Raw genomic sequence first — 14,900 nt, forward strand, 5'->3', positions numbered from 1 at the left:
ATGGTTACTATCTTAGCTGGCACCCTCTTCTGCTCTCCACATTCATCTTGTTCTCTTCCCCCTTGCCCATGAAGTGGCTGGCAGTCTACAATTGTACTAACAGGATTTCCCCATCTGATTTTCGACTGTAAAATAATTATTTTCTTTATTTATACTTGATGCTTTTATCTTCATTGTACATCATCTAAAGCAGAGGTCCCCAACCCCCGGGCCATGGACTGGTACCAATCTGTGGGCTGTTAGCAACTGGGCTGTGAGTTGTATAATTATTTCATTATATATTGCATCCTGAAACCATCCCCTTCCCCCCGGTCTGTGGAAAAATTGTCTTCCATGAAACTGGTCCCTGGTGCCAAAAAGGTTAGGGACCACTGATCTCAAGCCCTGCTGTAGCAAGGATGGGCGATTCATAAATCTAATAATAAATAATAAACAAGTGACGTGTTGGATGATTTATCTCCATTTAGCACTAGTATATAGTATTGCTAGTGCACTCTGCACAAATTAAAAGGGGAGCAGTGATGATGGTATCATTGACATCTGCTGCCCTTGAATTTTAGAACTAAATATTGTGACTCAGTGCAGACAGAAAAAATAAAGAATTTAAAGCAGGAAGTAGTACAGAAAAGAAGATGAGAGTGCTTGATTCAAAGCCAATTCCACAGCTTGGAGGTTGCTCACACAGAAGATCGGGAGTAAAGTCATTATGCAGAACAGGCCAGGTATAGGATCAGGCTGCCTGCTGCGCTAACAGCCCAATCCAGAGATAAGGGGCGGCCGGCCACAGTGTAGCTGCCACACCGCTAGTAGACTTCCTGAGGACTTCAGCATGCTGGAGCATGGGGAAGGGAGAGGTGTAGCTTGCCATGAGGGAGACGGTCGCCATGGCAACGCCGCTGGTGGAGGCATGGAAGGGAGGCGGAGGCAGCCGGAGGGGAGGGCCAGCCCACCCCCACCCCCCCATTGGCCAGTCCTGGCGCATTCGCCACAGCTCATGACAGTCAGGGATGGGGAGAGGCGGCCCCAGAGAAGCTGATAGACATCCCCAACCCGCCCCCAAACAGGGAACGAAGCCAATGACGGGCAGAGCATCACAAGCAAAGGAGAGACGTCCCACCAACACAGGGAGGGAACAGGAGTGAGGCTGGGCATGCACGTACGAGAAGCCTGGCTTGGTGGCAAGGTGGGGGCAAGACAGAACTGCATGGGACCATGGAGAAGCCGTCAATCCCCTCACACCCTTCCGCTGTCAGAGACTCTGCCAATGGCAGGCAGACAAGCAGGAAGTACGAAATGCAGGAGTTCGCTGTTATAGACAGCGGCTGGAATGTGTGTCTGGGAGTGAGCAGCCCAGCAGCAGACACCCCCCCACCACCCAGAGACCCCCTGTGCTGCCCTGATGCCCCCTGCCATGTGCACCGAACACCTCCCCGGGGGGCTGCAGTTCTGCAGTTGATGCACTGAGTACGAGTGCATCAACCGCAGAACTCTGAGTCCATTTCATCAGCCCCCCCTTAGTGCCCTGCGCACAACAGTCCTGTGGGGTCGGGTAGGCTGTCAGCCTGGGCAGGCTGAGGGGCGGCACTCCCCCCCCTGTACAGCCATGTGGGGGGCAGTGTGGCGGCTCATAGACCGTTCCCCCCCCCAAAAAAAACCAAGTCTGCCCACCCTCCCAGGCATTCCCTCGGAGAGGCACTGACGGGGGGGGGGGGTTGCCCAGGGAACATGCAGCAGATGCCAAGCGGGAGAGACAACAGAGGGCACAGCTCAGACTTTATTTTTCTGGAAGAGTGCAATAGTCCCCTGGCGCGCTCTGAGCAGTCTCGCCGTGGGCGGGGCTCCATTCCAAATGGCAGGCAGAAACAACTGAGGAACTGGAGAGGTGCTGGAGTGGCACACGTGGTAGCCTCTGTGTTGGAGTCCCACCTGCAAAACGGAGATAGAGATCAAAAGCATCTGCAGGGGCGGCAGCTGGAAGAGCGGACTGCGTTTCAGCCAGGCGCTCTCTTAAAGGGACAGTCTCTGACCCACCTCCCCGCAACGGGGCAGCTGCCACACACACACACACCGTGCCCTGTCAGGGGTTGGGAACGCGGCAGAGGGCAGACCAAGGGAAGCGAGCAGGCTGCAGCACAGGGGAGCGGGTTCAGCAAATGCCCCGTCAGAGCCCACTGCCTGGTTCAAGTGGCACACCAAGCGATCGAGAGCGAGGGGAGGCCGGGGGGGGGGGGACAGTGGAACTTACCCAGCCATGGCCAACACTCTTCGCATGCAGAGCCTCCGTGAGCCCGGAACCTGTGGAGACCTGGAAACAAGAGCAGTTAGCCCCAGGGGAGAGACCTCTCTCTCCCCCTCGCAAGTCAAAGGTACTTTCAAAGCAACATGAGGTGCAAAACCCGTCACCAACGTGCCTGCCTGTCCCTCACTCGAAGTCTGTATGGCCGGGAGCTCACCAGCAGAACTTCCCGCCACATGCTCCTCTCCCTAACAACTGATTTGTGCGAGGCCAGAGCGGAAGTATTTCTAGGAGGGGGGAGACCACGATTGGGTGCTGGGGAGGGGGCTCATCAGCCCGAGGCATGAGGGGATTGGCGAGGCAATCACCCCACTCCCTAAGGGGTTTGCGAGCTTCCGCAGCGGCGAAGATGACCTTTGTTTTTTGTTTCAACGAATGCCTATGGGGCATGCCGCTGTTTTTGCAGGCGTAAAGTTGCGCCTCTCGGGGGGGGGGCGTGTCATGGGCCAAACTGCTTAGGAAGCGGCCTAAGCCTGGCTGTGCCCCCAACTCCACCCCCTCCTCTGCCTGAACACTGCACTCCGCCTCACTTCCGCCCACGCTTGGGCGCAGCCCTCAGGTGCCACTGCCCTTGGATGGAGCGGTGCTCGGGCATCCCCCTGTCCATGGAACTCCCCTCCACTGGGGCAGCGCCAGTCATACATCGGCGCAAACCCTTCCTGCTTTTTGGGCTCATCTGCTCCCAAAAGACTTTCCAACCCCCCCCCCCCCCCCTCTGGATTGCGCTCTACAATGAAAAAGCTAAATTGTGCACAGTTCTCACATCAATGGCATTTCTCTCTCCTGTCTAGACTACTATTTCAATGAACGCTTACTTGACAGAGAGTGTAGTGGGATGTTAATAATAAATGTTTTACAGAGTAGGGTTGTCAGTCTACAATTTAATTCAATCTCTTGTGAGTAAACCTTACTGGCCCTAATTTGGATGGCCCATTCAAGGCTGATTTCATCAGATCTTGGAAGCTAAGCAAGGTGGGCCCTAGTTAGTACTGGGTTGGGAGATCACAATGTTCCCTCTAAGTTGCAGAGTCTTGTGAATAAAAATTCTACTTTGTGAGATATTAAAGTTGTAAGCTGCTGGCTTTAAAGTTGTGAGCTACGGCATAAATTAGTGTGCTCCGGGGTCATCCTTCCTGAGCTAAGACAAAAATGTGTGAGCTGGAGGCTAAAAATTTGTGAGCTACCTCATGCTAACTCAGTTTAGAGGGCCCACTCCCACCAAGGAAGTCCGGGGTTACTATGCAGAGGCTGGCAGGCAATGGCAAACCACCTCAGAATGTCTGTTACCTAGAAAACAAACCCTCAATGAAGACAGTGAGAAAAGATCAGTCAGCATGAATAGTATCAGGCTGTAGTTGTCACAAAGAAGTGTGTATGTATGGTGGAGAAAAATATAGAGAAGGTCCGTCGTTTATGGCAAGAGTGGGGATCCAGCGACATTTTAGAGACTGACAGAATTTATTCTATTCCAACACAAGCTTTTGGGAGTCGGAGCTCACTCCACCAGATGCACATCCATTAGCACACCGATAATGTGAGCTCTGACTCACCAAAGGTTATGCTGGAATTCTGTTAATCTCTAAAGCGCTCCTGGCCGCCTGTTTTATTTTGTTGCTACAGATTAACACGGCTACCCGTCTGGAATAATCGTCATGTTTGGCAGGCTATGGACCCTTCCTGAATGATATCTCTCCGAGGGAGTAGACTTTGGCTCTATGGGATCTGAGCCCAGCCCGGGCACACGCACCGCTCGGTGCAGTAAAAAGATCTGCAACCGCCGAATTCCCCAGCAGAGGGCGAGCCACAATCCCTCCTAACCCGTCCGCCGCGCAGCCAGCTACTTTGTTTCGGCGGAGCCGTGCGCATGCGCTGTTGCTGACAGGGCTGGGGGAGCGGCGGCGGCGCCGGCGGCGGTGGTGGTGGAGGAGGAGGCGGCGGCTCGCTGGCAGGAGGCGGAAAGCGCGGTGTGGCCATGGCCGCCCGTTAATGGGGCTGGGGAGCTCGTGCGGGGTCGGTGCTCGGAGGCGTGGCGGGACGAAGACGACGATGCTGCCCGGGGAGGCCGATCGGTTGCTGCTGAGCCCGCGCAGGCCAGGCACGGAGCCGCGGCAGCTGCTGTAGGCGCCGCCAGGAGGGGGAAGAAGAAGGGCACAAGCAAGCAGGAGAAGCAGCCAGCAGCCCCCATCCCCCGGCTGGGGCCGAGACGCATCGCATCCGGCCAGGTGATCCCCGTTCAGCCTCTTGCAATTTCTCCTCTACATCCCAGAATGCTTCCTAAGGGCCTTTCTGCCACCTCTGTCCCTCCCCCCGCATTGTTCCTTTCTACGGGGTTTTTTTTTGCCTGCCCCTCCCGCCAGTAAGAGCCTCCTCCCAGCCTTGGGGCCTCTCAGATATGTGCCCCACCTAAATGAATCCCCGGATCCTTTGGAGCCCCCCAAGTGGCGCACTGCCTCCCCCCCCCACCGCGTCTTTCAGAAGCTCTGCAGTCCCGCCTCCAGAAAGAGCCCATCGGAATCCCCTCCCAGCTCAGCATCCTCGCCCATCCAAACTCCCGACGAACTGCTGAAAGGGAGCTTTCTGCCCACATGCTCTGAAGAGACCCCAAGCCCAGTCCTCGTGGCATGTGCCGCCCTCAGATTCCTCCCATTCCTAAGAGTTGTGAAGCCTCTTTCTGTTGCATCCCTTCCCTATATATATATATATATATATATATAGAGAGAGAGAGAGAGAGAGAGAGAGAGAGAGAGAGAGAGAGAGAGAGAGAGAGGAGAAAAAAAGCTACCCTCCGCCTTTTTCTGCTGCGCGCTGCTTCCCAGGCGGCGACGGCTTCTGGCTAGCAGCTAGCTGTGCAGAGGTTACTCGAGTTCAAACGTCGCTGAGCTCACCAGGGGCCGGGGAAGCTGGAAAAGGGGGTTTTCCGCAGCAGCTGAATCGAAGCTGCAATCAGCAACGCGCTGAAAGTGCGGTGTGTGTGTGGAATCTCTGGGTGTCCGTGTACTTTCTAAAGAGGACCTTGTGACGGAAGCTGGAATGAAATCCCAGGGGTGAGGTGGTGACGGCCAAGGTTCTGAGTTCAGTGATAGAGCTTGGGGTATCCTGAGTTTTCAGAAAGTAAGATAATAGTGCAAAGAGCCTTCTGTATTGGAGCCAAAAACGGGATAAAGTGGAAACGAAGTCCTGTCAAAAGTAAGGAGGCACCCAAATAATGTGTATCACATTGTAGTAGTATTTGGTTGTCATCAATCATTGCAAGTGTTTTTCCTGTGAGAAATTCTCTATTGCAAAATCTCTCAGTCCCATGTGTGAAATGTAGTGTTCCATTTGAAAGGGTGGGGGGGGCAATCTGTATTTAAAGTCAAAGTTTACATAAGAATCCTTCCTCTTTTCTCAGTCTGATGAGCAGGGTACACTCTACCTGTGTCACTCTCACAGACATATCTAATTTTTGTAAAGGTACCTTATTCTTCAAGACATAAAAGCTTATATCTTGACTAAAACTTTGTTGGTCTTAAACGTGTCACTGGACTCAAAACTTTGTTTTCCTCAAATCTTTCTTATTGGCATTGTAGCTCAGATCATCAGCTTGAGCATACACTAACAGAAGAATATTTATGGGAAAGCTGCATCTGTGCCAGTTATTTCTTTGTCATCTGGCAAACAGAGGGGGAGAGTATTGTGCTACAGAGGTTGCTTGGGTTATGGGAAAATATGACTATAAAGATAATTTAGCATACTCCTGTACATTAAAAAAATCTTTGTAGTTGATATATAAACCATTTAGTTATGTTGAGATGCAGATTTTGTTCTGAATAGTGTACATTAAATTGTTTCTAGCCTTTTCAAACTGTGGAGTGCTGTTTAATGTTTATTAGAACTAGGTTTAACACGGAAATAACTGCTACTAGGTGTTGGAGAAGCCCATTAAAATACTGGTCATATACCACAAATTTTATGTTAAACCTTAGTTTCTCTTACATGGGAGTATAGCACTACGGTTCTGTACAGTTTCACGAGTGCAAGACTTTTTTCAGCTTGGGACTAGCAATGCTTAGAAGTGACAGTCTTCCTTGGATATGAATTTCAATCAATATAATACAGCACAATCAATTCACCAAGCATGGGTCCAGAGAACAGGAATTCCAGCAGGCTTCCTACTATTACTTTTACCATCTGTATACTGTTAGGAAAAATTGTATCAAACTTATGTGGAAACAGGATTGCGCACTTTTGTTTTCTATCAAGATTTTTAAGCTTCTAACAACTGCATCGTAACTTTTCCTGGAAAAGGTATCCCTGTTGAATTTCCACTTGTCAAGCAGAAAACTGTTAAAAACATAGTTGCTTTGCGTAGGAAAAGTTGATGACCCTGTTTCTATACAGTGTGTATTGTGAAGCCTTCGTGGTGGTGGAAAGTGCCGCAGCTGACTTATAACAACCCTGTAGGGCTTTTAAGGCAAGAGATATTCAGAGGTGGTTTGCCATTGCCTGCCTCTGCATAGCAGTCCTGGTATTCCTTGTGGTCTTCCTTAGCTTCTGAGATCTGGCAGCATTGGGCTAGCCCATGGCCATAAGCCATAGATAAAAGCAAGACAATGTGGAAAGCAAGATTTAATTTATGAATCATGCATTACCATCATATATTTCTGAAATCAGTGTGGTTTTGTAAAAGTAGAAATGAGAGAGTCTGCAGTATGGTATTCTAACTTCTTCCTGTCATGCATTTTAACATGAGTTTAGGGACGGAAGTGGGCCTCATCAGTCAAGGATGCTTGAATAAACAATGAGGGGAAGTCCCCTTGCAGTTTATGAAAATAGTTTATTTCAGTTTCTATCAACCTCTTATATCTCTAGGGAAAAACTGTAGATAAACTCAATAAAACAGAAGAATTTGCATGTGCTCCAAAACAATATATCACTTTTCTTGTGTTTTCTTGCTTTAAAAAACACGTTAAACACAACATCCATTGCTTTTGCTTCTTCTTAAGGTAATCTGTTGGTTGTTTAAACTGTTAGAACACTGACTGATAATTTTATACTCCAGCTGCACTTTTCAGACAGTGCATTGCTTCTACTCTTCTTAAGTCCTAGGTGTACACATTGACATCTAAATATAACATGAGAGTGACCTCAAGGGTTTTGGTCTTGAAACTTTCTTTCACTGGAGGAGAGTGTCAAGTAGCATCCTGGGAGACCTGAAGCCTGTCATTTACTTGACAGCCATGGTGAAATCAGTCACTGTGAGATGTTTCACATTGTCAAAACACTTCAGTGCCTGACCTGGAAGTAGTTACTGTGGATTGCTGCCCTGCATGTGAACTTCAGGGCTGTATGTAATTACCTTTTACTATAACAGGCTTTAGTGCGGTGTAGACTCTGTTGCTGTGTACACTTTGCAGCTATGATATAGGTAATGTTTCTTTATAGAAGGAAGCTATTTAATATTTTTTCTGTAATATGTATTCTCACTCTATACCTATTATGGGTGTCCCATGAAACTACTGATGTAGTTTTTCTTTCAAATGCTAGTGTGGGTTTGGTGTTCCCAAGCAATACCGGCATTACTGGTGTGTTCATTTCAGAGTCACTAAGAGACAGGAGACGGTTTGGCACATCTGCTTATAATTATATATAAAGTTTAAGGACTAGCTATATAAGTTCAGTGGGGCCAACTAGGTCCTGTAGCATGCCTCTTGGGGATTTGGGGAGGAGAGAGGGGCAGTTTGCTCCCATCCCATGCTTCAGAAAACAAAAAAAAGACTGCTATAGGTAGCCAGCCCATAGAATTCTGGTCATTAAAGAGTCAAGTTTGTGAAGTCTGAACCACTCTGTATATCTAGAAGGGTACAAATCCTATTCCCTCCCAGCCTTCAGGAGTAATACAAGGGGTCGTTTTCAAGCAGGATCGTCTATACTTGTCTCCTCACATTTTGCCTTGGAACATATCACTCTATAGGCAAACATCTCTATGGTGCAGGTCGTCAAACTTCTCAAAAAATTCTCTTTAATTATTGTGAATGTATACGTACCACCCTCTTTAGATAAGCTAACTCTTTTGCAATATTGGGAACCCTTGGCCACACTCATGAAGGAATTAGAGAGGAAATTTCCAACTATAGAAATAATTCTAGTGGGTGACTTTAATACTAGGGTAGGGAAGGACTGTGGCATATTTTTTAAAGCTCTTGATTTTAACCAAGACGACACCCTTCCACCCATTTTCTCCTATCCAAGATAGCCTTCTAAATTCGGCAGGCATCTGTCTTACCAAATTCTGTATGCAATACAACAGAATTCTGTATGCAATACAAAAGGTTTGATTGGCTACCCAAATTCAGGAGAATTCACCTTTGTCTCCCCGAGGGGCTGTAGCGTAATTGATTACATTTTAATCTCTCCTTTATTGAAACCTTATTTCAAAGATTTTACATTGGGGGATTTTATTATTAGTGACCATTTTCCCCTCATTTTGACTCTTCAGATTGGTCCTTACATTTATCCCTCCTGTAATTTGTCCTTGCAACCTTACAAGGCTGACTTATTGCCCAGAATTCCATGGAATGACCGCACAGTTTGGGAAACTCAACAGCTCTTCAGATCTGGTCCTGCTGTAGAATACAGATCCTCTTTAATATGTGTATCTGACCCTAATGTATCTGTATCAACTTACAATTCTTTAACATCTTATATCTCTGAATCACTGAGTGTCAGTTTAGAGTGCCCAAGCAGAGGTGCAACTATTCTAGTAAACTCTGCACACCGATGGTTTGACAGAGAATGTAAAGAAACAAAAACTCTTCTGCGTAAAGTTTACAACCAATACCGCAATTCAAAGGCCCTGACCTTGCCATCACAATACTTTGTGCTTAAGACTCAGTTGCACCACCTTATCACAAAAAAGAGGCACAATTATATTAAAACTCAATTGAAAGAGCTATACCATGCTACTATCTTAAAAAATTCTAATAAGTTCTGGGCCATGGTCTCGAGTGCATTCCAGGCCGATGACCCATCTATGTCTGCCATTTCCTCTTATGTTTGGTTTCAGCACTTCTCAGTTCTGTTCCATCAAGATCTAACTTGTGCTGAACCATCTGATTTTCCTCTAACCAATTTACCTGACTGGCCTTCTGTCCCTCCAGAGGAAATAAAAGAATTAATTACACAACTGAAATTAGGAAAGTCTCCTGCTCTGGATGCCATTTCCTCCGAAATCTTAAAATTAGACCCAGACTGGTGGGCTTCTCCCCTTGCATCTCTGTTTTAGATTTAAAAAGTGCATTTGATTCAGTTGACAGGGACCTCCTCTGGATTAAGTTAGATAAACTAAACATGGATAAAAGACTCCTTATGCTTATTAAGAGATTACACACTTCTACCACCTGCCAAATCAAATGCTCATTAGCAGGCAACCTAACATTGAAGATTGCTGCCAATAAGGGTGTCAAACAGGGTTGCATTTGGGCTCCCTTTTTATTCAGTCTCTTCCTTAATGACCTGGCTATTCAGTTGTCTGGTCCTGACTGCCATAGTCCAAAACTCGGTGCATTACATGTACCCTTGTTACTTTATGCTGACGATACGGTGCTGTTGTCCTGCTCTAGAGTGGGTTTAAGACATCTGTTGTCCTGTTGTGTTCTTTATTTTACTAGTAATACGCTCCAGCTCAATTATGAGAAGTCCAAAATCTTAATTTTCTCAAAAAAGTGGAGACTTTACAAATGGGTTATTGATGGTAAAGAGATAGAGCAAGTCAAGTATTTTAAATACTTAGGTGTTTATTTTCAATATAATGTGACTTGGTCTACCCATCGCAAGTATGCTATGGCAGTGCATCTGCCATAGCTCGCTTATTTTATGGCAGAGGTAACCAATTTGTGCCAGCTGCCATAAAAATATTCAAAGCCAAAGTGATTTCACAACTTCTGTATGGAATCCCAATCTAGATTGGATTTTATGAAAGTGCTATGGAACGTGTCCAATCCAAATTATTGCGTAAAATTCTGGGCATGCCAAAATGTGTTCCATATGCAGCTTAGAAATTGGCATGTCTTTAATGGTTACTAGTGCATGGCTCATGATCTTCAAATTCTGGCTACGCTTGCACTACAGCTGTGAACCAGGGAGCTATATCTCTCAAATGTTCTCTGAATTTAATTTGTCAAATTGGTCAGCACAAATTGAGAAAAAAATAAAAGCAATGGGTTTATCTCTAGAACTATTGTCCATGCTGTCCTTCACCACCGCAGTCTAACAAATTAAAAATAGGTTGCTAGATATTGAGCGCCAAGGCCTATACAGTCTGGCTAAGAAAACTTGTTCCCCACTGAGTTTTGAGATCTCTCTTAGTACTGGAAAAATGGCCTCATATCTAAACGTCTTGCAGGAGCCACAGCAGTGTAGAGCTTTTTCCCTTGCCAGATGCAACTGCCCTCTCCCTCTGCCAAGGGAGATTTAACAAGACAGCCTACTCAGACAGATACTGTCTCTGTAAGCAAAAATGTGTGGAGTCAGTTACTCATATTCTTCTTTATTGTAATTTGTATACAGATCTTCGTCACAAGTATTTACATCCTCTTTTAGTTAGCATGGTTGATTGTTCTGATGCACTTAAGATCTATAATCTTTTGAACGATACTTCATCTAGTGTCACTGAGAAAGTGGCTAAGTTTCTTTATTCTGTTTTAAAGGCACGCCAGAGGATCTCATAGAAATAGTTTATGTTTATGCTTTTCCTGATGTAGATGTATGCAATCGTTCCATTTTATCTTTTTTTTTAACCAATTTGCTCTGATATATATATCTATATATTTTATACCAATAAAGGCTAACTTGACTTTACTTGATATCTAGAATCACTGAAAATCAGCTATGTAGGGAAACTGCTGGGATGGGGACAGAAGAGGAACAACCAATGTTTCTTGCCTTCAGCACAAGGGTAGTTTCTCTTTAGGCTGGATTTTAGACAGCCAGGAACCTCATTGCTCTCCCCCCCCCCCCAATGGCTGTTTGGCTTCTAAAGTCGAGAACTTAATTAACCAGAACTAGGTTTGTAGAAGGGCCCTCCGTCAGAACTTGTTTCTTAAGAAGGGAAGAACAGAGTAAGCCTTTAAATCTAGCAAATTGGTCCCCAAAAGAATCTGGGATTGGCAAGTAGTTATGGAGAAAGCCCACCCTCCAGCCCCAATCTACTAGGTTCTTTTCTCTGTGGAGCAGAATTTCAGCACTTCCTCTGCTTCATCAACAGCATCACAGCTCTTTCAGCCATGAAACCCCAGTTGTCCTGCAAGCAAGAATCAGTATGTCATGGCATGTTTTTCACTTGCTTCCTATATAGTCCATAATTCATATACCCTCTGTACCATATTTTCCTTACAGAGCTGGATTTAAGAAGTATTTGAGAGAGACGCTCAAATCTGTAGATCCTTGCTTGTCAGTTATAATTGCATTATAGAAGGTTCCTGCTGAATATGCTATGTGAATACAACTATATGCCAATGTGATGTAGTGGTTGAAGTGATGAACTATAGGATGGGGGAGGCTTGGGTTCAAATTCCTACTTAGCCAAGGAGCTCACTGGGTATTCTTGAGCCAGTTACTTTTTTATTTATTCCATCCTACCTAATTGGACTGCTGCAGGGAAAAAAGAGGAAGGAACAATGATGTGTGCCATTCAGAGCTCTGTGTGATGGGATAAAAAGGTAAGATCAATAATGTGTTCAGTAGCTTGATAGAATCATTGACTCCAGTGCTATCTCAGTGTTATTTCTGCCATACAGGAGAAATAAACTTAAAAATTATGAAGACATGACAGAAAAGCCACCTTTAAAAAAAATGGAAATGTTGCAAGAAATTGAAATTGAAATATACACAATATTTAATTTCTTTACAGATCTGAACCCCCTCCTCCCGAAATCACAGTGGCCCAAGAAATCAGTGTTGTGGTCTGTCATTAAATACAGATTGGCTGTGATCACGCATGCTAAATAATGTAGTTTCAACCCACTTTCAATGCAATTTCTTACGGGATTTTATTGTGTGAACTGGCAAAATTCAGTTTGAAAGTGTTTGTTTTTATTTATACCTCCTGGTTCTTCCCAGTGGGGATCCAAAGTGGCTTACATCGTTCTCCATTTTCCAGCAGATTAGGGATCCAAACATGGGTATCTCAGATCCTATGCAACACTCCAACCTCTACACTGGTGGGTTTATTCTGTGTAACAACACTGACCCTCCAGCATTGTCTCATAATCTTGTACAGCAAGTTTCATAGTGATTTTAGTCAAAATTAGTCTCATGAAACCTGTTCCATGTCATTTGAACCATAAATAATATAGCCTTGGAAATTCTATAATCAAATTGAGAACATCTGACTTGGGAGCAGAGAATCAGCATAAATTGTTCTGAAGACTTAAGTGCCATTATGTGTATGATACTGCATGGTTGGATACATACCACGATCTTAAAATGTTGCCTTAAGAAGGTTTTGGTGATCATTCTAAAACAGAAAATATTTCATAACTCCCCCCCCCCCAATTTTTCTAAAAAGTATTGTCAATCCCCCATGTGGTTTTCCTCCCACCCTTTCACATCTCTGTACCACACAGTACTGCAGTTAAGTTGCTTACTATGGTTATGCTGTAACTAGTCATGGTGGCTGTTTGTGGAACCCTGGAGCAGGCTGTTGCAACTTGTGATGTTGTGCTAATGCAGCAGTCGTCTTAAACTCTCATTTACTAATGCAGCCATTTATAGCAGGGGTGGCCATGGTAGCTCTCCAGATTTTTTTTTTTTTTGCCTACAACTCCCATCAGCCCCAGCCATTGGCCATGCTAACTGGGGCTGATGGGAGTTGTAGGCAGAAAAAAATCTGGAGAGCTAACGTTGGGCACCCCTGATTTATAGAGTTGGGCTTTGAGACCTGATGGCATCTAGTTTCCCTGCAGCAGAAAACTTGGGCATCAAAGCTGCGATTAAACAATTCTGTAGTGTGTTTAGTATGCAAAATGGTTTACGATGTTTACCTCTTAATATTGGTCATTAAATTTTAATAATATTCAATTTGTGGTGTTGGAGTTGCAGTCTGTATAGCAGCAAGCTTTAACAAGTCTCCAAAGTGGAGCAGATTATCTGCAGTGGGGAAATCACAGTGGATTAAGCAAAGCGTTGTAATGTAGGAAGATGCTGTGAGCATCATTGGTTGGATCCAACCAGTCCCCCCCCCCTTTCTGCTGGTGAAAAAGTGAGGAGAGGGGCCTCTTTGATTACCAAAAAGTAACTGTGAAGCCCTCATGGACAAAAGCCTGTTGTAAGGAGGTTTGTGCATTTATGTTGATAGAGAGACTTATGTTGATAAGAGACTTTTCCACTGTAGGCATCTTCGTAGCAGGTTCTGATCAGTAAGCAGAAGCAGAATGCTAGTTTTATATACACAAGAGGAGCTAGTCAGCCCCTGGTGGGACAACCTGGCACTGAGAGCTCCATGCTGCATCTGCTGGGGCTGTCACCTGAATAACAGCCAAGAAAATCATATTTTGAGGGGCTCACCTGTATTGGTTTTTTATAAGGTATTTTGGGGTATTTATTCAGCTCAGTTTATACTGAGTACACCCCTAATATGCATGCCTGTTTTCATTTTTCTGTGATTTCAACTTCAAAGAAGTACTTTTCGAGTTAATGGTGAATAGCTGTGTTGGTTTATTGCAGCAAGATAGTTCTGTCAAGCTGTTTTCATACCGCAATCTCTCTCTCTCCCCCTCCCCCCCCTCACTAAGTTCAGCAGATTGAAAATAGATCAGGCCTAAAATATTTGCAGTTTCACAGTTCTGCAGTAATACTGTTCAGAGGAGATGTCAAGACTGGTCATGACTTTTCCAGACGGTCCAGAGACCATGGTACATGACCACTTCACTCCCACCCAGATCTCTTAAGCACCCTACTGCCCATGCTCTGTGAATTATAACGTGTAATGGGTTAATGAAATAATTATATTGAGCAGTCTTAATTCACAGTTCCTGCTTTGGGTTGGACTGTCAGACACTAGTTTGATTAATTCATTTGGCTTGAAGGTGAAAAATAGCACTTTTCTCTTCATGTGAGCGTGCTGCTATAGTTGAGCCTAATTTATTATGTCACATGGTAAAATTCCCTCTGGAGGATTTCAATTGTTTTTTCAGCAACCAGTCTCTTACTCAGGTATCCAGAATTTTTCCAAGTTCTTGCTACAAAACCTCACTGCACAGCTTTATGAAAAGTGAACACGTTTAAAATGACTGAGCTACTGTAGTATACAACAAAAGAGAGGTTCAGTAGAATTTCTGATGAGCTGTGATAAATATATATTATCCATTTGGGTCTTTCGGAGTATGATCATTTTACGAGCTGTATTGCTTGTTAAAAGTGGAAGAACTCTTTATTCATAAGAGTTTCTTTAAAAACATATCCCCAAATCTATAAAGTATTTCTTTTGTTTCCATTGTTAATATATGTGATTTCTGCACAGGACACAGAAAGAGGGAGAAATAAAAAGTTGATAAAATGTTTGGTCTTAACAGCAGTTATCAGTTTGAGATTCTGAATTTTTCTCTGTTGGCACTTCAAGGATAAT

At 45.0% G+C, this 14,900-nt stretch overlaps 2 protein-coding genes across 2 annotated transcripts in view; one reads left to right on the forward strand and one right to left on the reverse strand.

Annotated features, from left to right (window-relative positions):
• Positions 1-14,900, reverse strand: part of UBLCP1 (ubiquitin like domain containing CTD phosphatase 1) — a 143,130-nt gene that overhangs the window by 44,923 nt on the left and 83,307 nt on the right. The gene's annotated exons all lie outside the window — the stretch shown is intronic.
• The window catches only part of RNF145 (ring finger protein 145), a 104,736-nt gene continuing 94,059 nt past the window's right edge, over positions 4,224-14,900 (forward strand). The window contains exon 1 of the mRNA XM_060240225.1: positions 4,224-4,518. The gene's annotated coding sequence lies outside the window, so the exon portion shown is untranslated. The remainder of the gene's footprint in view (positions 4,519-14,900) is intronic.

This window comes from Heteronotia binoei, chromosome 5 (genome assembly GCF_032191835.1).
Source record: "Heteronotia binoei isolate CCM8104 ecotype False Entrance Well chromosome 5, APGP_CSIRO_Hbin_v1, whole genome shotgun sequence".
Taxonomy (NCBI): Eukaryota; Metazoa; Chordata; class Lepidosauria; order Squamata; family Gekkonidae; genus Heteronotia; species Heteronotia binoei.